This window comes from Cavia porcellus, unplaced genomic scaffold (assembly GCF_034190915.1).
Source record: "Cavia porcellus strain 051 isolate PalLab524CR breed Dunkin Hartley unplaced genomic scaffold, mCavPor4.1 scaffold_28, whole genome shotgun sequence".
Taxonomy (NCBI): Eukaryota; Metazoa; Chordata; class Mammalia; order Rodentia; family Caviidae; genus Cavia; species Cavia porcellus.
In genome coordinates this window covers 39,952,128-39,974,893 of record NW_026947511.1, presented here as the reverse complement: position 1 = coordinate 39,974,893, position 22,766 = coordinate 39,952,128, and the positions used below count along the sequence as shown (strand labels likewise).

The 22,766-nt window shown below is 51.9% G+C and overlaps 1 long non-coding RNA gene across 1 annotated transcript in view; it reads left to right on the top strand.

Moving 5' to 3' along the window:
• Nucleotides 1-4,064: 4,064 nt before the first annotated feature.
• LOC106028498 (uncharacterized) overlaps nucleotides 4,065-22,766 on the top strand; it is a 30,770-nt gene continuing 12,068 nt past the window's right edge. The window contains exon 1 of the long non-coding RNA XR_001202115.2: nucleotides 4,065-4,262. This is a non-coding gene — a long non-coding RNA (uncharacterized LOC106028498). The remainder of the gene's footprint in view (nucleotides 4,263-22,766) is intronic.

Genomic DNA, 22,766 nt, shown 5'->3' with positions numbered 1-22,766 from the left:
GAGGGGATATGGGTAGGGCCCGCAAGGGGCTGAGGACCCATAAAGGAGCTCAGAGGGTTGGGGCAGGGATGAGGAGAAAGCATTGGAGGTCCCTGGTGGTGATGGGGTCTTGCGGGGCGAGTAGAACATCTTGGGGTACAGAATGGTCTTGCAGACCCCAACTCAGGAGATGTTCTGATTCTCATTGGTTCACTTGGTGGTTTTTCTGTCCTGTCCTCTACCTCCTCAGTCTCTTCCTGTCCAGCTATCATTGCAGTGTCCCTTTACATAGGAGTGAGACCCCCTCCACTATGGTTTGGGGGCAGCGAGAGCATCTCTTCCAGTAAGCACAGCAGTCACATGCAGAACTGGACTCATGATGGCGAGGACTCCATACACTTCCTGAAGTCCCTGTGACATATGACTTGGGGGCTGGGGAGGACAGCCCCCAAGGACCCCGTGTCTGACTTCTAGGATGGACGTGTCCAACCGTGGTCCAGCTTAGCCACTGAACTTCCTGCATTGCTGCCCCGCCCTGAATCATAGCTGGGCCTCTGTGTGCTGCAGGTCTGTACCCCAGGGAGCCAGGCTCCCTTGGAGAGCGTGCAGCGGGACAGGCAGCCAGCCTCCTTCCGGGCCTGCTGTGTTTGGCTGGTACCACCCACTGTGCCTCTGCACCTCTGCTCTTGTTGGAGCTGCCCAGGGACTGCGAGCCACGCCAGGACATCCTTGCCTCCTGGCCCAGTTCCTGGCACTTTATAAGCACTCATATAGCCATGGCACCATGGATTCGGTCTCAGAAACACACAACACCCTCTTCTGCCCTACAGCCTGGCCCTTGCCCAACTGCCTCCTCTGTGACTCCCACAGGAGCTTGAGGGCCTAATCTAGTCAGTCTTTCATTTTGCTTTAACAGTTTTATTGAGATATAACTCACATGCCACACAATCTGTGCGCTGGAAGTCTATGGCCTGATGGTTTTAGTGTAGTCCCAGGGCCACGCCAGTACGTTTTCCAGCATTTTCCTCCCTGGCCCCCCAGCACTTTTCCCCCACCCCAGGCTCTGGAAGCCCCCCAGATCTCCCCCAGCTCGGCCACAGCCTGTCTTGACCCCTTGCTGCCCTTGGGCCGGGCTGTTGCACAATCGTTCCCTCCTTTCCGTGACTAAACCACTTGAATGAGCTCTTCACACCCACGGCCTTTACTTTCTCAGATTCAATAAACAGTTTCAGAAAGCTTCTGTGAAGTAGGAAGCCAGAGGTTTGCACAGGCACCATCTCATTTAATCCTCGGGAGCACTGGGAGGTGGAGAGGACTCTCTATTCCAAGATAGAAAATCACTTGTCCCAGAAAATGACTCGGCCTGGATCTGAACCCAGAGCCGTGTGTGTCTAGAGTCACGGCTTTGCTGCGCACCCGTCAGCCCTGTGGCGGGTCCAGCTGCGAGTCCAGCTGTTGATTGTCTCACTCATCACTTCCAGGTGCTCCTTGTACTCCACCGCCCTCCAAGTGACCTTTCTGTTCTAATCAGACGGGTGCCCTTCATGCTGGTCTTGTTCTTTCCAAGCCTTTGGACTTTGTTCTTTTCTTTTCCCCCCCAGTGCTGGGGATTGACCCCAGAGCTTTGTGCATGCCTGCAGTATACCATGGAGCTACCTCTCCAGCCCCCTCCTCTCCAAGCCTCTCTGCAAACTGCTCCTTCTAGCCAGCAGCCTTGTGCTTCCTCCTTTCTACCTTGGAATATCTGACCTCCCCCACTTTGTTTTCCTAGAGAGCTGGCTCAGATCTGCTTTCTTCGTGAGAGTTCCTTGTGCCTTTGAAGGAGCCTACCTGCTCCGGAGGCCTGGGTTGGATTTGTTCCTAATTCAACAGCTTGGTCTTGTTATCGAAACCATGAGTGCAGTTTTAAACCCCCTGAGACCCTGGAACCACACTGGTTCCCCACACCCCCCACTTTCCTGTGTTATGAGTGGAGCAGACGCTAACTGTTTTGGAAGGAAGGAGGGAAGGAGAAAAGGAATACATGGAGGGAGTGAGAAAGGATAGAAAGAAAGAAAGAAAGAAAGAAAGAAAGAAAGAAAGAAAGAAAGGCAAGGAATAGAGGGAGAAGAGTGCCAGGGGATGATGAGGGCCCCAGAAGTTAAGGATGCAAACACTTTTTCAGTCTTGAATGTATTTTATGGTGGGGGTACAGCTGCTCTCTGCAGGGACCCCCCCCCAAATGCTGGTGCTCACCAATACTCTACCCAGGTGGTCCCAGCAGGGAGCTGGTAGATTCTGAATATGTAGTGAAGGTGGAGCCACCAAGATTTCTGATAATTGGAGGTGGGATGTGAAGGAGAGATGTCAGTGGTTTTCTCTCGGGATCTGTCTGAGCCATTGGAAGGATGGAGATGTGAGCTGAGACCAGGAGGCCGGAAATGCAGCACTTTCAGGGTGGAAAGACGAAGGGTTTTGGAGAGATGTCTGGAGGGCATCCTGGTGGAGTCAGCACCCTGGTGCTGACTGTTCAGTCTGAGATTCTTCAGTCTGGGTGAACTTGACTGTGTACTTGACATCATGCTGGGTGGCTGGACACTTTCAAGGCCTGGGTGCTGCTTGCACGGCCTTGGATGGTGCAGTGTACAGAGGGTCTATTTCTGAAGTTTCATTTGTAAAACTGATCTAAGGATACTCGACTTGGGGTTGTTATACGTGTGTGGAGTGCTGAATGAAACAGAAGACATAAAGCATGCGACACGTGCCTGACAAAAGGAGCACCTGATGAACTGCAGTTAAAAATAACAAGGAACTAACCCAGACTGGCTCCTGCAGACGGAGCAGGCATCAGATGCCTTAGGGGTGTGGACTAGGGAGGAGGCACAGGAGAGGCCTTGGTGGGGACCTGGAGCCTGGGCAATGTGATTTCACTGCTGCAGGGGACTGGAGGTGTGGGGCAGCAGGCAGGGGAGTGGCCTGTGGAAGTGGGTATTAGTGCCACATGATTGCAGGTGACAAGGCAGCTCCTTGGGGAAGGGCTGACCAGCTTGTTCCCTGAGTGTCCCAGCATGGATGAAGAGGGCAGGCTGGCCACCCAGGGACATGGTCCCTTTGCAGGAGGACCCATAGGAAACATTGACCAGTGCTCTTTTTTTGGAGACATGGTCTTATTATGTAGCCCAAGCTGGCCTCAACTCACGGCGATCCTCCTACCTTAGCCTCCCAAGTTCTGGGATTACAGGTGTGTGCCATCATGCCCAGCCCAAATGCTTCATTTGTTTCCTTTTTTTCTTTTTCTTTTTTGGTACTGGGAATTGAACTCAGGACCTTGTGCTTTCCAGGCAGGGGCTTATGGCTCTGAGCTATATCCCCTGCCCAATGCTTCATTTTTAAGGCCACATTGTTTTAGGGGCGAGCCCGGGAGTCCCTTGGCTTTTCTCACATCTATGAAATGGTAGCTGAACCTTTTGTTCCAGGACGGTAGTGAAGATGCCATGTGGTAGCATATTCCCTTGCAGCAAGGATGATGTTTAAGCCCTGGGATGGTTGATTTCAGAGATGTCTGGGCACCTCCCTGAGGGTGTAGGCAGAGTGGGCTGTGGGAGTCCACAGGAGCTGTCAGTGCTGGGGGCAGTGCTGGATGGGGTGGCTTCAGCAAGTTCGGAAAGTGAGGAACACAGCCAGAGTCTGGCCAGGAAAGGGGATCCTGGGAGAGGTGAGGTGTAGGGGGCAGAGGCTCTAGAGAGTGACACCCCAGGAAGTGGGGCAGAGTAGAGACAGGGGAAGATGTCTCCAGAGCTTACTATTCTCAGATATGCGGGAAGCGAATTCCCGGGGCACAGGCCAGATCGCACCTTCCAGAAGCCCTTGGCTGGCTTGCTAAGGGGCACTGCTCATCCACAGACTATGTCACTTGGGCCTGGAGGGGCTGAGGACCTTGTTCAAGGCCACCCAGACCAATAGTGATGGGGTTAGGATTGTGACCCAGCTTGGCCCAACTACAAAGCTCCTCTTTTCCCGCTCTACCATGAGGTCACTGTGACCCCCAAGCAGCAGGGGGATGGACAGTATCAGATGCCTTTGGAAGATCTTTTCCAGCAGAAACATTCTCTCCATCTCTGCGCCTTGGTCTCCCCCTGCCTCCTCCCCTCCTTCCCTCCTCATTACTCAACCCGTAGTAACCCCACAGCTATCTGCAGGATGGAGGAGGAGGAGGCCGGGTCTTCTGGGTGCTGGCTGCGGTTGCTCGGGTTAACCCTCTGCTGCCTGCCTGCCTCACTCCGAGCCCACTGGACATGGTCATGGTAAGGAATCCTATCCCCGCCCCCACAGACAGCCCAGGGCTGGGGGGCATTTCCCAGAATTAGCCGCCACAAACAGCTGGCTCGGGGAGGGGGGCCCAGCAGGCTAACAGCTTCCAGATGTGCCAAGGCACAAGCACAGAGGGAGCCTCCGTGTCAGGGTTCTCCTGTGGCGAGGAGCTGGGATGAGGCGGCCTTTGTACCCGGGGTTTTAGGACTGCAAGGCGGGTGGGCAGATCGCTGCCTGAGGGCAGACTGTTCAGGGCCAGAAGAGAGCTTACAGTGCAGGGGTCCCAGATAAACCCTGCACTCCAGCTGCTCTCGGGGCCCATGGCAATATGAATATTAACATTATTATTAATACTAACACGAGTGCTAATGTCTCTCACGGCTACTCTGCCAGAGCGCAGGGGTTTCCAGTGCAGGGTCTGGGTCATGGTGCTTGGAGTCAAATCTCAGCTTATCTCTTCACCAGCCCTGGGACCCAAACTCCTTCACTCCCTTAGCTACGAATGGTTTTTATTTATTAAGATTAAATGCAATAATCTATGCAAAGTGCCTGACAGGGTGCCTGGTCCACAGTGCACCCTGTAGCAAGATGTCATTATTTGGACAGGGTGCCTATTTAGTTTCAGAGCAGTGGGATTTTTTCTTGTAGTTCTGGAAGGTAGCTGTAATTATCCTCATTTTCATGACAGGACATTGAGGCTCAGAGAGCCTAAATTATCTGTGCAGGGTCACACAGATGTTAAGCAGAGGGCTGTGACTTAAAATCAGGCCAAGTGCACCCTGGAGCCCAGGCCCAGTGTACGTGGCCTCTCCCCGGGTGTCTCTTTACCATTTTTTCATAGTGGAAAGAGGTTGGGGGACCTTTGGGGGCTGAGAGCGTCAGTTTCTGTCCTGCCCGTCTGACTCAGGACAATGGGCTAGAGCTTGGGAGCTAAAAAGGGCACCGACAGGAGAAAGCAAAGATCTTAGAGGGGATGCAAGGGCCAGGAGGGCTCAGGAACATGGAAGGACAGGGACAGGGTATCCAGATGTTGGAAGGGTCCCAGCTGTCCCGGGTGCCCTCCTCTAATGTTCCCAGAGCCCTGCAAGAGAATCCATGGTGCCCATTGACTGTGCTGTCTCTCTGTGTGTTTTTGGCTCTGCCAGCTGCTGCTCCTCTTTTGCACGTCTTCTCCTGGGCCGGGTGGGTGGTGGAGGGTCTCCAGAATTCCCCTGTGTGGAACGGGGAGGACAGGAGGCTGGGGAGGAGCAGAGTGCAGAGCAAGGGGCTGGTGCTGGCCAGCAGGGAGGCCTGCCATTGGCCCAGCTCCCAGGCCTGGGCCCGAGGAAGGAGCTGCTTGCCCCTCGCCCTTCCCTCCTCCTGCCCCCCAGGGCTCCTTGGCTGCTGATCTTGCCAGCTGGGCCCCTGCCAAGCCAAACAGCTGCCAGGGGGAGAGGAAGAAGCATTTCCGAGCAGAGAGGCCCCTGTGGGCTCCGGCTGCAGCTTAGAATCCCCCTTTCTTACCGCCAAGTGAAGAGGGAATCCATGCACACACATAGCCAGGCACGTGAGATGCCTGGGCCGGGCAGGACCGGAGGCCTGGGACCCAGCAGGAATGCAGGTAGCCTGGAGCTACCTGGACGGGGCCATCACTGTCTCTGTGCAGAGGGTTGAGGGAGTAGGTATAGCTCATTCAGAGATTGGTGGGTAGTAGATGGAAGAGTGTCCCCTCAAAACGTATATCAACCTGGAACCTAAGAATGTGACCTATTTGGAAATAGGGTCCCTGTAGTGCCTGGAAGGTAAGGATTGAGATGAGATCATACAGGATCAGAGGGTCCCAAATCCAATGGGTGCCCTTAAAAAGACACAGAATCCCCCGTGAAGACAGAGGCGGAGACGGGAGCCATCAGAAGCGTCTGGTCTCCAGAACTGTGGCTGAGTGTGTCTGAGGTCTTAAGCTACTGAGTTTGTGGTAATTTGTTTCGGTAGCTCTAGAAATGAACACATGTTGGCGCATGGCAAAAAGTAACCAGGGGGTAGGAGGAGTAGGCAGGAGGGTGGGTAAGAAAGCCTTGGACTACAGAATGCAAATATCTATCACTTATTGTGCCATGATTCTGTGCCTGGCTGTGCTGAAGATATTTAGCTCAATCTTCACAATAATCTTGCCAGTAAGAATTGTGATTCAATTTTTATGGGAAGATTCAGACCCAAGTTGACTCCATATAGCTAGGATTCTCCATATAGCTAGGTCCAGGATCCTCTGTCTCCTAAGCCTGGCCTCTGTCTGCCTCCCTTCAGGGAAGCCTTGGCAAGTCCTAGGCTGGCTAAAACTTGCTTTGTGTTGGAGGGAAGTTCTGCTGAAGTCCAGGAGGGGAAGACACTGTGCCTTGCTGGGGTACTGGACAAAGGATTGTCCACTCATTGCTGAAGGTCTGTGCCTGGTGCCCTGGATAGTCCCAACTCAGCACAATGTGTCTGTGGTCCTCAGGTCAGGGCTGATGGTCTGTTCGTGCTTACAAAGGGCAAGGAGACCCTGATCTCTTCATGTTACTGTTGCAAACACTGCTACTCCACTACCACCACGCTGTCTTTTGACACTGCCATCTCTGTCATCTCCACCACCACCACCTCCCCCATCACCACCATCACAGGAACAGTTAGAGGGACTGTCCACGTCCATGTTCACGTGAACATCTTCATCATTATGTCTCTGTCTGTCCCAGCCACTATCACATGACCACCACTGTGAAATTGTGGACAGGTTAGTAAGGGCCGGTTGCCCAGGAAGATCTGTGGTGCGACAGCTGAGCAGACTGAGTGAGGAGGAGTAGGGATGTGTGTGGCAGGATGGGACTGGTGGTCTCGGGATGCCTGCCAGGACCAGCTGACTGAGTAGACACTCAAGGGCCTGGCTGGGTGGAGACCATTCGAGCAACATCTCCTGGCCATGACTGACTGACTGACTGTGGGTCTCTTGGGGCTTTGGTGAATCCTTGGCTCCTGGTTGTCTGTTGGGCCTGGTCATGAGCAGCTGTCCTGGGAGTACCAGGAAGCAGAGGAGGCCCTGGCAGGGAAGGAGGAAAGCCTCTCACCCTGGCTGACTCTGCTCTGACGGAGCCAGCAGCTCTTTCCCTCTCCCCTCCCTTCCTGCCTGGCGCTGAGTACTGATGGCTCTTTCTGCCAAGGGCTCTGGGCTTATCTTCCCTAGGGACGAGATGCCATGTCATTGGATCAGTTATTCCAGGACGCAGGGACCCCAGACTCTGGCCAGGGCTAGGGTGGAATTGGCCATTAGAGACTAGTGTCCTTTTTTCTCCACTCTGCCAGGCAGCCCCTTCTTGTATATCAGGGTGCAGCAGAGAGCCACAGAATGTTCCAGAAGCTCAAGCTGCACAGTCGTCCCCCTGCCCCTTCCCCACAAACTAGCTGGCTCTGAGGCCTGGGGTCAGGCCAGCTCTGGGAAAAGCCTCACCCAAGGATTCTACTCCAGAGCTGCCCAAGTGTCCGGCTAATCCCACCCTCTAGGGTCATCTGAGTGTGCGGGGAAACAATACCATTGTGGCCAGGACTTATCTCTGCATCAGGCATGACAGCCTGGCAGACAGGCTGGCGACTGGAGAGCTGAGGGCCCACTGAGTCCAGAGACAGGCCACGGGAGGGTGGGTTCACTGGGATCCTGGCAGGAGGCTGGATTTCCATCCAAACTCTCGGAGCCAAGATGACTCAGTCCCCAACTTCTGCCCTACCAGTCTATTAAGGGGAGGGTCCCTGGTGGCTTTAGGATGCCCTAGGAGACCCTGGTGAGGTTCTCAGTGAGCACATGCTGCATGTCAGGCCTCCTCCAAGTGCTTTTACCCTCCCCCCGCAGAGATAGTTAATCACTATTGTCTGTGTTTCACTATTGGGGTGACCGAGACACAGCTGGGCTGGAACATTTGCTGAAGGGAACCCTGGAGATGGAGGTGGAGCGAAGACTTGTGCCCTCCCAGCTGGCTCTGGAGCCCGTGCTCTTTGCTCTGGAGTGGATGAGGCGGTGACTCTCTGTCCCAATGCTGCAGGACTTTCTCCTTCCTGGATCTCCTCGGCTGGTGCAGAGCACTGAAATGGGAGCCAGGAGCCCTGCGGGGGCTTCTCCCAGCTTGCTGTATGGTGGAGGGCAAATCGTCAGTTTCCCCATCTGGCCTCAATTTCCTTGTCTACCTGGTACAGACACTGGACTGAGCCCCAGGGCCCCTGCAGCCCCTTCTAGTTGACATTGGAGTTCACCTACCTGGCGTGGGGTTACTCCTGCATGTAGGGCTACCCTGGGGTCTGCCTTGCCCCTGAGATGCTAAAGTGGGGCAGGGTGGAAAGGGGAAGACAATGGGCCGGAAGTTCTCTGCGTGTCTGGTAGTGGAGCTCGAACCCAGGGCCTTGCATGCACTAAGCATACACTTTACCACTGAGCTGCATCCTCAGCTGGTCCCTGTGTCTGCATGTTCTTCTGGTCTGGTGGCTGTCACTCACGGTGCTCTGCTAAGAGGAGCAGCAGCAGCCAATCAGCCCTGGTCAGAGACAATAGCCAAATCTGGTCACTCACCTACAGTCCTCTTGGCTGGGTGCTGGTGGGCAGAGGATCTGCTGAACATTGTCCACCAACCTAAGCAAGTCCTTCCTCTCCAAGCCATACCTGCATGGCCTATCTTTTGACCCAGTGGCTTTTACTATCTGCCTACCATGTGCTAGACACCATGCCAGTGTAGGAAGACGGGGACAGATTAGGCTCAATCCCTGTCCTGACGTGCTTGAAGCCGGTTTGGGATGGGCTCATCCAGGCCCTCAGTCCCCAGCCCACCATGCTTTAGAGCCTTTAGAGGGTCAGCAAAGGTGAATGGTGGGGAAGGGAGGGGCTCAGAGCCTGGGGAAAAGATTGAGGTTTGTGAGGTGACAGCCGTGGGCTGCATTAGGTTCACAGCGGAGTGACTGAAAACCCTTAATAACACAGTTATTTGTCTTACAAGCCCAGGGCTTGCAGAGCATCTCTGTCACTGTCAGGGGTCTGGCCTCCTGTTTCCTGGTGTCTCACCATGGTTCCCAAATACTCATCTTTGGCTTCATAGACCACTATGATTTTCCCAGCTCCAGCCATTGTGCCATATTTCAGTGAGCAGGAAGACAAAAGGGGAGCCAGATGGGCACCCCTTTCCTTTCTTTAAGGACACTTTTGTGTGGCTGCACATACTTCTTGCTTACTCTTGGCCAGAGCTTGGTCACGTGACTCACCCTCCTGCCTTTATTGTGGGCAGCATGGGCCTGGCTACAGATCAGCGGTTCTGCTACTAAAGAAGGAGAGGAGATGGGTCGGAGTCTGTGCCCTAGGGAATTAGCAGGGGGAAGATGGGGTGACAGAATGGAGGATGCCAGAGAGATGCTTGGCGTGGTGAAGGCCCTCAGGCAGGCAAGGCACTGACAGTGACTCAGTGACCCCTCCACTGCAGGGAGGAGTAGACTTGGTGACCAGGGCAAGTTGAAGGGTCCAAGAGCTGTCCACAGGGAGCTCACAGAGCCGGGGCTGGGCTGGAGGTCTGTCCTGGGAATGGTAGGCATGATGGCAGCAGTGGTAGCTGCCATGGGAGGCAACAAGAGAACCCAGAAAGCAGCGTAGAGAAGAGAAAGCACTTGAAACATAACCCCGAGGATTCCAGAGAGATGTCCACCCTTGTTTGGTGGCTTCTTAGCTTCTGTTTCCCTTTTGGGGTGCTGCCTCTCCGCTATCTTATGGGCTGAAAGTCACACAATCTGATTTCCCATTCATTTCATTATGTTCTCCCTTTTGCCTCTGTGGGACAGCCAAGGGACAGCAGGGACCTGAGTGTAGAGGGCCAGAGTCACCTGGGACTGGGCATGTTGTGCTCCTAACCCTGGGCAAAAAGGGTCTTGGAGTCCAGTAAGTGACTCCCGCTCCAGGGCCAGGAGGGGCGCTCCAGCCTCCAGTTGAGTTGATCCTCTGAACTAGAGCCTCAGTGTTTTCCAAATAAGTTCCTCCTTTCCTCCTTTCCTCCTTCTCCTTTCCTTCTCCTTCTCCTTTCCTTTCCTTCCTCTTCTCCTTCTCCTTTCCTTCTCCTTCCCTCCTTCCATTTTTCCCTCTCTCCTTTCTTCCTTCTTTCTTCTTATAAATACCAGGGCTGGCCTCTGTTACTTGTAACCCTAACCCAACAGAGCAAAATGAGATTAATAGGACTTCAGAGAAGGAGGAGAAAAACTTGGAGAGATATTTTCACAAAAACAAGCAAAAGAGTGTATCTTGAAGGAAGGAGCAGCCAGTGGTGTCCATTTTTATTTTTAAAAAAGTGCCCAGTGTATTTCTATAAGCACAAAAGAGGCAGGAAGGAGATGCAGCTGTTTGCAGTGATGTAAGTGGGGGATTTTCTAGAACTTTGTTTCAAGGAACCGGACCCTAACTCAAGCTTGCTTACAAGAGTTGCAACAGAAGAGTAATTTATTGGCCTTTATCACAGAAGCACAGGGTGAGCCTATCGGTGGCACAGCTCGGCTCCTGTCATCAGGGCGTGGTCTCTGCCCACCTCTGTGTGGACTTCCTTTCTGGAGATGTGTGCCTGGCAGCTCTGGCCACACACACTTGCTCTGTGGCTCCAGAATGGAAAGTCCTCCCTCTTCCCAGTGGTTCCAGGGAAGTCCCAGGCTGGCTCTCATTGGCCTTTGTTGGTCACATGTTCCTCCTGAGCTAATTATTGTGGCCAGGACATTTTGTGCTTGAGTGCCCTGGCTTAAGTCACATGATTGTGCCTGGAAAGAGAGGGGTAGTGGTGGAGCGTCTCCATCCAAGCTACTTTTTTGAGTTGTTTTTTGCTTTTTTCTTTTGAGATAGGGTCTTGCTGTGTATTTCAGGCTAGCCTTGAACTCAATATGGAGTCAAGTCTGGCCTCAAACTCAGGACAATCCTACTGCCTCAGCCTCCCATGTGCTGGCATTACAGGTGTGTGACACCATGACCAGCAATCCAAGCCACTGTTAATGATGATGTGGGGCTGGTTAAAGAGACCAAGACACAAAGGAAATCATAAAGAAGGGGGCTGGGTCCTAGGCAGGAAAGCCAAGTCTGCATGGTAAGCCCCTGGCCCCCAGGGGGTGGAGCACAATGACTGGCCAGATGTGGACACAGGCCATTCCTGGGGGCATGGACAAACCCCCCGGGTCGTCCTTCCCTTAAGCAGTGGGGTTAAGTGCAGACAAAAGTACACACAAACACGGTAGGTGATAGGTAGCATTGACTGTGGGCAGAAGTCAGAGATGGAAATCAAAATTTTGTTGCTTACTAATTTTTTTTTGATATTTCTGAGCCTCAGTTTCTCATCTTTCAGATGAGCAAGTCCAGGAATAGTGCTTGCTTCTTAGAATTCTTATGAGAACCAAATGGAATAACCTACATAAAGGGCTGGATTCTTTCCCAGAAAAAGTCAACCAACATTTGCTACTATTATAAAATGGTCTTGAAATTCCTCAGAGGAGACAGTGCTGTTGATAAGGGACCCATCAGTCCTCAGAACCCCCATCCCTTCAAGTGGGTCTCCCCAGCACTAGCCGCAGACCCACCAGCATGTTGTCAGATTCCAAGTGAGGGATGGAGGGCAGAGCGGGTACTGGAAGTGAGGATGGTGGGTCTCCTGATGAGTCCAGGGTGATGGAAAGACGCTGGAAGCCAGGGGCCAAGCAGGGGTAGGAATCAGGGGAGGCTGATTTTGGCCAGAGCCAGCAGGGGTCACTGCAGATCCAAGTAACATCAGGGAGGTGGCAGGGCCACCCACGGGCCCTCTCCTGTCACCACCTGCCTTCAGAACCAGGATGCACAGCCTGGGCCAGATCTGGCAGAGGACACAGAGCTTGAGCCACGAGCTAGCAGTGGCTGCCGAGGGCACCTGGTCCATATGCCCCCCATGGAGGCTGCCCATGGGGGCTGGGCACTGGGCTCCACTTTGCTGGGCCCTGAGCTCCCACAGGGCCAATAAGGTGTCCCTGGAAGTGTTCCTCCTTGAGAGAGCTCTGAGAATGAAGGTGCCTCCATCTCACCCATCCCTTCTGAGGGTTGGGGCCCGGTTTTGCATGTTGGAGGTCCGTGAAGGAAGCCACAGGACATTGTTCTATCCAGGTGTCCCAGGCTTAGTGGAGCTACTTTGCTGCCCCACAATTATGGAAGTAGTGGTTTAAGGCACTGTCCTGGTTAGGGTAGGGATGGAGGTTGTGTGCAACAGCCTGGGGTCCCACACCTTCCAGCCCAAAGCACACTCAGAAAACAGGAGAAAAAGTGCAAGGGAGAAAATCACCTCCATACCTCGGGCTCCTTAGCCTCAAAATAGCCCTGGCTACAGGCTTCCATCTTCCTCAACAGTGGGGGGCCATGGGACTCCCCTCAAGGTACACACACGTTTACATGAGGGCGCCTCATCCCAAAGGGCCCTTTCCAAGCTGATTCTCACTGACTTTCTCAGTGATGTTTTAGGGAAAGTGGGGTGCAGTGACCGGGAGGGAGGAAAAAGGGGTGTCATCATCAGGGTGGAAATGATCTTCCTTTCTAGGTGGGGACAGAGGTGTAGAGAGAGGATGAGGCTCACTGAGGCTTCACGGGGAGCTAGAGGAAAGCCTCCAGAACTGGCTCCTGGCCAGCCCTCCCTGCCAGGTGCCAGGGGTGGGAGAGGCACCTGTGGCCCTGGTGAGTGTCCTCAGTGGGACCACAGAGGCCCCCAGGTGTGTGAATGTGTGGCTTGTGTAACTGACTGGGGTTGTGTGTGCTGCACAACAGGGAAATCGTGGTCCCGTGAGCTGGGCTGTGGGTGCCTGGCTGGGCTCCAAGCCACAAGGACTATTTGGCTTGTGGCTGCTGAGGCCGGGCATGGGGGTCATAGGGCTGTCTACCTCAGGGCCTGTCTGTCCCCAATTGCCCACATCCTGGTCCCAGAGGACTGGGAAGGGGCCATCTGGCCAGGTGCTGCTGGAGACCAGTAGTGTAGAGGCTTCCTGTTTGCCAGGCTGCCTGTGAAGTGGGGTGGAGGGCACTTCCTGCTGGGTCCATCTCTTCCTGGCCAAAGTCCTGGCTCTCTCCTCAGCACAGGTCATCCTGCACCCCAGCAATGCCAACCTTCTGCTCTGCCTGCCTGTGTAACAGGCTTTCTGGGGCACCCCCACCCGGTGAGGAGGAGCGGATAAGGTGGGCATGAAGGGCAGCTGCTTTGCTGCCACCCCAGATTCTAACCATTTGGCTGCTGCCTTTTCTGGACCAAGTGACCCAGAGTGGCCTGTGTCCTCTCTCACCAACATAGGCTCATCTGAAAGATGAGGTCCTTGATGTCCACCCCCCAGAGTTGTGGGAGAGTTTGTGTGTATTCAGGGACTGGGAACTCCAGACTCTGATGGAACCTTATGAATAGGGGTTGGCCTTTCATTCTGTCCCCTGGCCATACATCTCTGTCTCTAGCTGGGCATTCTGGAGAGCCAGGGACCCTGAGAGGGGGTAGCCAGGGAGAGTGGACAGCATCCTACCTGCGGAGGGTGACTCAGTGGCCACTGGTGCACTGTTTCAAGGGGAGTGAAACCGGGATGTGTGTCCGATCCTCTTCCACCTGCCCCAGTGCTTTGAGAGGCAGTGACCTTGAGGATGGCTGGTGGAGCTGGCTGAAGGGTTGGATGGAGGGAGAAGGGCATTCTGTCCTGTCTTCTTCCCTGCTGGGCTGTGCCTCTCACCCTGGACTCCTTCCTCTTCGGTGTTCCCAGGATGCCCTGGGTCTGTGTTTTGTGCCCTGCACCTGGTGTTTTGCTGATCTATTTATGTATCTATTTAAAATTAATAATAACCGAGGACACACCCATGGCTGTCATGGGGTGCCAGGTTTCACCTGTATTAACTCTTTTCCATCTCCCTGCACAGGTAGACACCATTGTTTCCTTGGGAGCAAATGGAAGCCCAGAGAAAGGAGGCGCCCAGTTCAAATGCACATAATGTGTGCGTGTTCAACATGGGTCGCTGTCCTGTCCCCTCTTTATTTTGCTCATCGTCTGCATCGTAAACATTGTGATCTACTGATCTGCTCACCAACTTGTTTCTGTCTCATGGGGAGCCTGAGACTGCCCAGGTCACAGCAAACTGAGCAACGGACTTTGTCTTTTGGTCATGTTCCTGAAGCCTTTGCGGGCACCTCTCGAGATGCTCGATAAATATTTGTGGGAGGAATGCACTGCTGGGGGTGGGGAAGGGGACTCCTTAGGAGTGTGTGCTCTGAGTGTGCATTGCTCTTAGCCCACTGTGCCCAGCTAGTCCTCTGGCCCCTGCATGGGGCTCAGTAAATAAATGGCTGTTGAATGAATGAATGAGTGGGTGGGCAGAAGAATGGATATGACAGGGAGCATGTAAGTGAGCAAACCAGGTAGGGAATGCATCCTTATCCCATCAACCAGATTCAGACAAGGAATGGAGGAGGGTCTCTGGGTCTCTGGGCCTGCCCCCACCTTGCTTCTTTCTAGGTCAACTGTGAATACACTAATGATCCTTAGAAAAAAAAAAATCAGGGCTCATATTTACAGAGCACTGTCTATGTGCCAGGTTTTGTGCTAAGCCTTTACATATATTAAGTCACTTCTCCTTTTCAGTAATCTGTGAAGTAGTTGTATTATTTTGCCCACAGTCTAGGCAAGGAAAATGAAGTACGAAGAGACTATGCCAGTTGTCCAAGGACACACAACTGGAAAGCCAGTGCTGTCCTTGCTCAGGCTGTGCTGGGATGGCAGCAGTGCCCACCCTGTGCTTAGGGAGCGTGCTCTGAGTTTGGGTCTTTCGCTGCCTGCGTCTCCTGTCCAGACCTCGGTGCGCTCCTTTGTAAAAAACGGGAACCTGCATTTGATATGCGGGAGACAGGAACTTTTTTTTTTTAATAAAGTTTTCTTTCTCATTGTGAATCAGCATCATCATCGTGATCACAGTGGTGATAATCTCTAGACCTGGCTTCCTGTCTGTAACATGTCCCGTCTGAGACACAGCCCTGGAGACCCTGATGAGACCAGTGGGCTCCCTGCCCATCCGGGAGGAACTGCTGTAGGATTTGGTCTCCAATCTCACCTCCAGGTTTTGTTTGGTCTTCCCTTGATCATTGCAGCCTCCTTCCCATTGTCTGCCAGCCTCTGGGCTTTTCTTTTCCCTCGTTAACCAATTTGCTTGATATGTAAATCCGAACTTGTTACTCTCCTGCCCTGGTGACCTGCACTGCCTCCAAAATCTCTATGAAAGGGAAGGCCTTGGTAACGTGGCCCCTGGAAATACCTGTTTTCCAGCCAGGGGCCTCCGGCAGCACACCGTGGCTGGCAGGGCTGTAACAGGCTGTCTCTTGGCCGATGCCTCTCCGGTTCCCTAGGCCAGCGGGTCCCTCCCTGCTCTCTCCACAGCGAACATCTGCTTAGTCATTGGACTCTGCAGTAGAGAAGAGGCGTGATTGCCTTTGTGGGTTATAAAAGTAAAGCACACTCATCGTAGATAATTCAAACAATGCAGAAGCCACGAGGAAAAAAACCAGGGAAATGTTTGCTTCTCCCATAATTTCAGCAGCTGGAGAAAACCACTATTAAAACACCATGATTATAATCATACGTGTTTTTCTGTGTGCATATACATTTGTATCTTTAAATATGTATAAATACATTCATATTTACAAAAATAAGGTTATTCATACTACTTGGTAACCTACCTTTTCTTTTTCTCCCTTAATGAAATATTTTGGATATTTTCCACCTATGAATTAAGTCATTGGTAGAGGTAATTCTTTGCTTTTCAAAACTCAGTTGCAAGGCTGGGGTGCAACTCAGTGACTGTGCTTGGTTAGCACAGATGGGGTTCTGGGTTTGATCCCCAGCATCGTAAAGCTGTCCTCCCTCAATCAGATTTAAGAACATTTAACTCCAAGTTGGGCATAGTGGCACATGCCTGTAATCTAAGCACTGTGGGAAGCTGAGGCAGAAGGATTTCAAGCCTGGGCTGGGCAACTTAATGACATAATGAGACCCTGTCTCAAACTAATAATAATAATATTAATAATAAAATAATAATTGAAAGAAGGGTGTAGGGGGATGAGTATGTAAGGGAGCAGTGTTTTTTATATTATTGAAACTAAGCTGAAGTTATTTAAAAGTAGATTCTTACAAATGTAATGTGATAATTGTAATCCTATGGTAACCACTAAAGAAAAAAAAAAAGCCCTTAAAAATATACCAAAAAAAGAAAGAGGAAGTGAATTAAAATGGTACTCTAGCATAAGATTAAGTCAATTAAAAAGACATGTAGTGGAAGGATTCAGGAAAAAAAAAGAAAACACAAAAAGAACTAAATACCAGTAACTTATCCTTTGTCAACAGTCATATAAATAGAAATGAATTAAAATCTCCTGTTGTAGAGAGACACTGGCAGATTGTACTAAAAATGATACATTGTCTTTGAAATATTCATTTTAGCTATAAGGGTATAAACAGACTTAAAGTGATGGAAAAAGATGGTACAGACAGTAATCAAGAAGAGAGTTGCCAGGCACATCTGTGGTGCACACAGGTAATCCCAGTATTTGGGAAGCTGGGGCAGGAGGATGGCTACAAGTTTGAGGCCAGCCTGGGCTACATAGTTTAAAGCCAGCTTAAACTACCTATTGAGTCACTGTCTCAAAAAAAAAAAAAAGTTAGGGGACTATGTTATTGCTGTGCAAAATAAATTTTAAGACCAAAAATAAACCCTAAGGTTTTTTTTTTTTTTGGTACCAGGGATCGAACTCACAACCTTGTACTTGCCAGGCACGTACTTATGCCACTGAGCTAACTCCCCAGCCCAACCTTAAGGTGTTTTTTTTTTCCATCCTTAAAGTTTTAAAAGACTAAAAGTATAGTTCCAGTTACAGTAGGATGAAACTAGAAATCAGTAATAGAGAAAAATAAAAAAATTGTAAAATACTTGGAATTCACATTTATTTATTTAGAGACAGGATCTTGTTATGCAGTTCAGACTGGCCTTAGGCTTACTTTGTAGCCCAGGCTGGTCTTGAACTTGCAACAATCCTCCTGCCTCAGCCTCTCGAGTGCTAGGATTACAGGAGTGTGTCACCATGCCTGGCAGAATTCATATTCTTTTTTTTTTTTTTTTTTTTTGTCTTTTTGCTTTTTATCGGTACCAGGGATCGAACTCACGACTGCTTGCTTGCAAGGCAAGCGCTTATGCCACTGAGCTAAATCCCTAGCCCCGAGAATTCATATTCTTAAGTGGTTTTATAGTCATGGAAACCACTATAGGCGGATACTATGAGCCATTATATGCCAGCAAGCCTAGCCTAGGTGAAACCCGGATATATACACTCCTAAAATCAATTTTAAAAGAGTCAGGAAGTCGGGGGCTGGGGATTTAGCTCAGTGGCATAAGCGCCTGCCTTGCAAGCAGGCAGTCTCAGTCGTGAGTTTGATTCCCAGTACTGATAAAAAGGAAAAAGACAAAAAAAAAAAAAAGAGTCAGGAAATCTGAATGCACCTGTAACAAGTGGAGACATTAGATTAGTAATCAAAAGTTTCCCTGCCTCCAAAAAACATCCAAAATGAGATGTTTTCACTTCAAAACTTAGTCCTTCTCAAACTCTTCCAGAATACTGGAGAGGAGGGAACATTTCAAACTCATTCTATGAGTATCATACTGATATCAAAACTGGACACAGACACCACAAGAAGAGAAGAGTGCAGGGCTTTCTTGGGTAAGAAAATCTTCACCAAACAATAGCAAACTAAATTCAGTGGCATAGTAAGAGGGTCATACAGTGGAAGCAAGTGAGGCTGATCCTCAGAATGCAAGAGCAGTTCAGCCAATGTAATCCATCACGTTAACAGAATAAAAAGGGAAAAACCCACGTGATCGTCTCAGATGATGCATTAAAGAGCATTTTAAAAATTGTGATATAAATAATAAGCAGAATTCCTCAGCTTGCCAAAAACCATATAAGAAAAACCCACAGCTAGCATTATCAGTAGTGGGGGGCTGAAAGTTCCCCTCTACTGGCATGGCTTTCTGTTGCTTCCATTAACATAGTAATAGAAATGGTAACCAGTGCAATTAAGTAAGAAAAAGAAACACTGCCCGGTACCGATTAAAAGGAAAAAGACAAAAAAAAAAAAAAAAAAAAAAAAAAAAAAAAAGAAACACTGTTAATCCAACTCAGAAAGGAAGAAGTAAAATAATCTGTTTTTAGATGCCATGATCTTACCTTACACTATAAATAAAAATTACCTCAAAATGGGTCAAAGATCCAGACAATTTAAGGGTTAAAAGTTTAAAATTTTTAGAAGAAAACAGGGATCTGGGCATGGCCCCACACCTGTAATCTCAACTACATAGGAGGCTGAGGTACGAAGATCACAAGTTCCAGGCCAGTCCGGGCCACAAAAAGGGCTGGAGATGTAGTTCAGTGGGAAGATCATAGGTTCAGTCCTCAGCAACACACACACATGCACACACACACGCACACACAGTTAAAATGTTGTGTTAGTCTGCTTTCTGTCATAGGAACAAGATACCTGAGACAATCAGCACACCATTTCAGAGGTGTTAGCCCACGGTTACTTGACATTTTTTGCTTTGAGCCTGGGGTGACAAAATACATTGTGGTGGGAATACAACAGAGGAAGTCTGTTCAACTTATGGGGTCCAGGAAGCCGCAGGGGAGAGGACACAGCTAGGGTCCCAGTGTCCCCTTCAAGGGTCGTCCCCAGTGACCTGGGCTTCTTCCACAGGCCCCCCTCCCCCCATTAGTTAGCTGGGCAGGTCACAGAACCTTTAGCAAGTGGGCCCTTGGGGGACATTCAAGGTCAGGCTGTAGCAAATGGCACATTTATGATATGAGCATCTTATCATAGTAAAAAAGGAAAAACCAAAACAAAATAATCTCAACTCGGAAAGCCCACAAGTTCCTCAATTCCAATTCACGTGATTATTGTCCTAGCTCTCCCTTTCCAGGCTGGCCCTGTGCCCCTCCTCTGAGGACCTGTGTGGTACCTTGCACTCCTCTGTTTGGAGTCTTTTCCACCCGGAAGGTCATGGTTTATTTACCAATTGGCTCCATGTCAGCTCTGGCTCCCTCCTCCCCAGAATTCCTTTTGGCCAGGATGGCACGGTGGTTTCAACCTCAGGTATGACTGCTGGAAAGTTCCTGACCCACTCCGGGCCCAAAACCCTCATCTAGAAGGTGGAGGTAACGATGTGTACCCCAGAGGGCCGTGGCAAGGCCGAGGCAGAGCGGGCACAGGCGTTAGAAGGGTGCCTGGCACACCCTGCACACTCCTGGAATGTCAGCGATTACCATATGGGCCCGGCACAGGCAGAGGATTGGAGGGTATGTAAGGTGAAGGCTCGGCTCACGACACACTCCTTGCTAAGTGGATGTGAGTGTGTTCCTGTGCACCTGTGTGCGTGTGTGTGTGTGTCTGTGACAAGGCCCTCGAACCTCTCCCTGTCACCTCCCTGGGTCCCTGCAGAGCTGGAGTGAGGGAGATTGGACAGGCACCCCTCCTGCCTTGGCCTGGGACACCGTCTCCAGTGCTAGCAGAAGCCCCACTGCTCTTCTGGGCTGTTGCTTATGCCTGCAGTGGCCTCTGGGCATGACCAGGTTGGAGGATGGGAAGGCTGGGATTTAGGGTTCATGTCACTCCCCACCGCCGTATCAATCAGGGCTTTTTCATCAGCCGGAAACAGCTGCACCTGGCTGCCTCAGCAAGTCTGGACGGGGGTTCCCTGCCCCTCCCCAGCTGCTCCCCGTTGGCCCCTTCCCCAGCTGACAGTCACTCATACCCATCCCCGGATGCAAGGGACAGGCCTGGACAAGCTGGGGACACACAGTTTCCCTTCCCTGATGCCCCTCCCTGGGGTGACACTGTCTCCTCCCCTCCTTCTCCTCCCCTCTGAACAGCCCTAGCCCCAGCCCAGCAGTCCCTAGGCCCTGGACAGTGGGGGCTGCAGGGGAATTGGAGAGGAGCCCAGGAGGCTGTCCCTGGTGGGACTGGAGTCCGGGAACAGGGCACTGGGCTGAGTCCTAGAAGGGAAGGTGCTTGCCTGGGGTCACACAGTAGCTGAGCTAAAACTTGAACCGAGAGCTTGGGATGTCCCCTTCTTTTTTCCTATCCCATAGCTTCAGTTTTCTTATCTGTCTGTCCAGGGATGTCCAGCAGGGTCTCCAGACTTCCAGCTGTGATTCTGGGGACCTGGTGGGACTTCTCTTCTCTTGTTCCTCCCAAGAAGCACCCAGCTTTGCTGCTGGGGCAGGGGAGGGAAGGCGCCCTGGAACCTGGCAGAGTTCTGACACGTGACTTCTGCTGGCACCAGATTGTTTTAGGCAAGGGGTGTCCATGCACCTGGAGGACCAGGGGGCTGACAGTCGGGATTCCTAAGGGGAGAGCCCTGGACAGACTCTAGGGCCCTGGAGTGCAGCAGGTCCTGCAGGTCCAAGAGCTACTTCTCTTCCTGCATCCACTTATGTTGCTGTGCCCAGAAGTGGGAGGCCTAGCTGCTGCAGCCCTGGGTCCTGTGGCCAGCACTGCAGACTGCGAGCATCTCTCAGGTTCAGAAGTGGAGCCCCATCTCAACGTGATGGACTGGGGGTGGGGCCTTAGGAGGTGATTATTGCATTATGAGGATGGTGTCCCCACCGGGAAGTTAGTGCCCTTAGAGGATCATACAAGAGCTCTCTTTGTTCTTCTCTTTCCCTTTTCTTTACTTTTGGCTTTTCTCCCCGCCCCTCCCTCCCCTCCCTTCCTCTCCCCTCCCCTCCCCTCTCCTCTCCCCTCCCCTCCCCTCTCCTCTCCCCTCCTCTCTTCCCCTCTTCTCTCCTCTCCTCTTCTATTCCCTTCCCTCCCTCCTTTCCCTCTTCTCCCCTCTTTCCTTCCCTTCCCCTCTTTCCCCTTCTCCTCATACACCAAGAAACCAGCAGGAAATAGAAGAGACCCCTTTGCAGGAACCAATTTCCCAGCCCTCTTGTCTTGGTCTGCTGGGGACGCTCGCCTGTGAGTTGTCATGGCAGCCTCAAGTGACAGAGCTGGTGGCATCACCAATCAGGGCTACAGGGGCAATGTAGGGAGACTGGGAAGTCCTGAGTGTACTCTGGATCCCTCAGCCCTGCTGGCCCCCACCTTGTGTGCACTGTATGACTTCATGTGAGTCATGGAGACACATTTTGGAGCCCTGCCCTGCCCTGGGGGTTGGCTGGGGCAGTTGATGGGGTCACCTGCTGGACATGTGAGGGGTCAAGGTATCTCCTTTGGGAAGTCCTGTGGTCCCATGCTCTTCCTTCTCTCGTTTCTTTGTCCTGTCCTTGCTCCCTCTGTCTCCCACAAACTGCGTGTCATGGGGCACCCATGGGTGGAGGACAAGAGGGCTGATGGTTATCTGCCTGGGGTCATCCCTGGGCAGGCATAGTTCACTGGTGGGGAATAGTACAAGATCATGAAGGAGAAAGAGAGAGAGAGAGAGAGAGAGAGAGAGAGAGAGAGAGAGAGAGATTGATTCAGCCAGGCCCTGGGTAAAGGCAGATTGGGCAGAAACTCCAGAGGATACAACTGCAATATGGGGTATCTAAGAGGTCCTTGTGCATGGTGAGTCCTTCCTTCCACAACCATCCAGCTAGGAGCTGCAGGCTCAGGCTGGGTGTCCTCAGACCCACACCTGCACTCTACAACATGGTCCTCCTTACACCTGCTGGCTCCCTGTGGGCATAGTATGTGGGTCGCTGGACTCTGTAGGAGAAAGAGCCCCGCACCAGGGCGCTGAGAAGGTCTCAAGAGGCCCAAAAGAAAGGAGGCACCGTGAGGCCTGTGTGTGGGAGTGACGGAGGTGCAGGGAGCTCCTGGGTGACAGAGGTGCTGGGTAGCAGCAGTGTCATGGGTATTTCCTGTCTTCAGCCCTGTGTCTTACAGAGATGGCCGGACAAAGACAGGAGTCCTAGTTAGACCTGAGCTTCAGAGTCTGGGACTCCCTTCTGCATAGTCAGAATAAACAGAGATTTTTTTTTAAGTCTAAATATGTTTCAAATGTTGCTTGGAGCATGGGTGTCTTGTGTTTTTATTTTCTAAACTTGGCCACTCTCCCCTGGCCACAGTGGCTTTGTCAGAGATGCCTTTCTCCACCCCCTCCCCCCAACCCACAGCTGCCTGGATATGGGGAAAACTTAAGATCAGGCTGGCCAGCTGCTGACCTGGCCAGCTGCTGGTCCGGTCAGCAAGGAGGGTCCTGGGCCCGGGGACAGACAGCGGCTGCGGTGAGCAGCGTGAGACTGGGCAGGATGTGTGTTTAATGGTGGGGGGAGGGGGAGGTGAGCTGGGCAGTTGGCAGAGCCAGAGAGACAAGGGAAAATTTTTCCTGTGGGTTCCTGTCTGGTCCCCTCCCCAGACTCACCAACACTGTGAGCCTGAGTCACTGGGGGAAGGGGCTGGGACAGACCAAATTTTTCCACTTAGCCTCCTCTGGG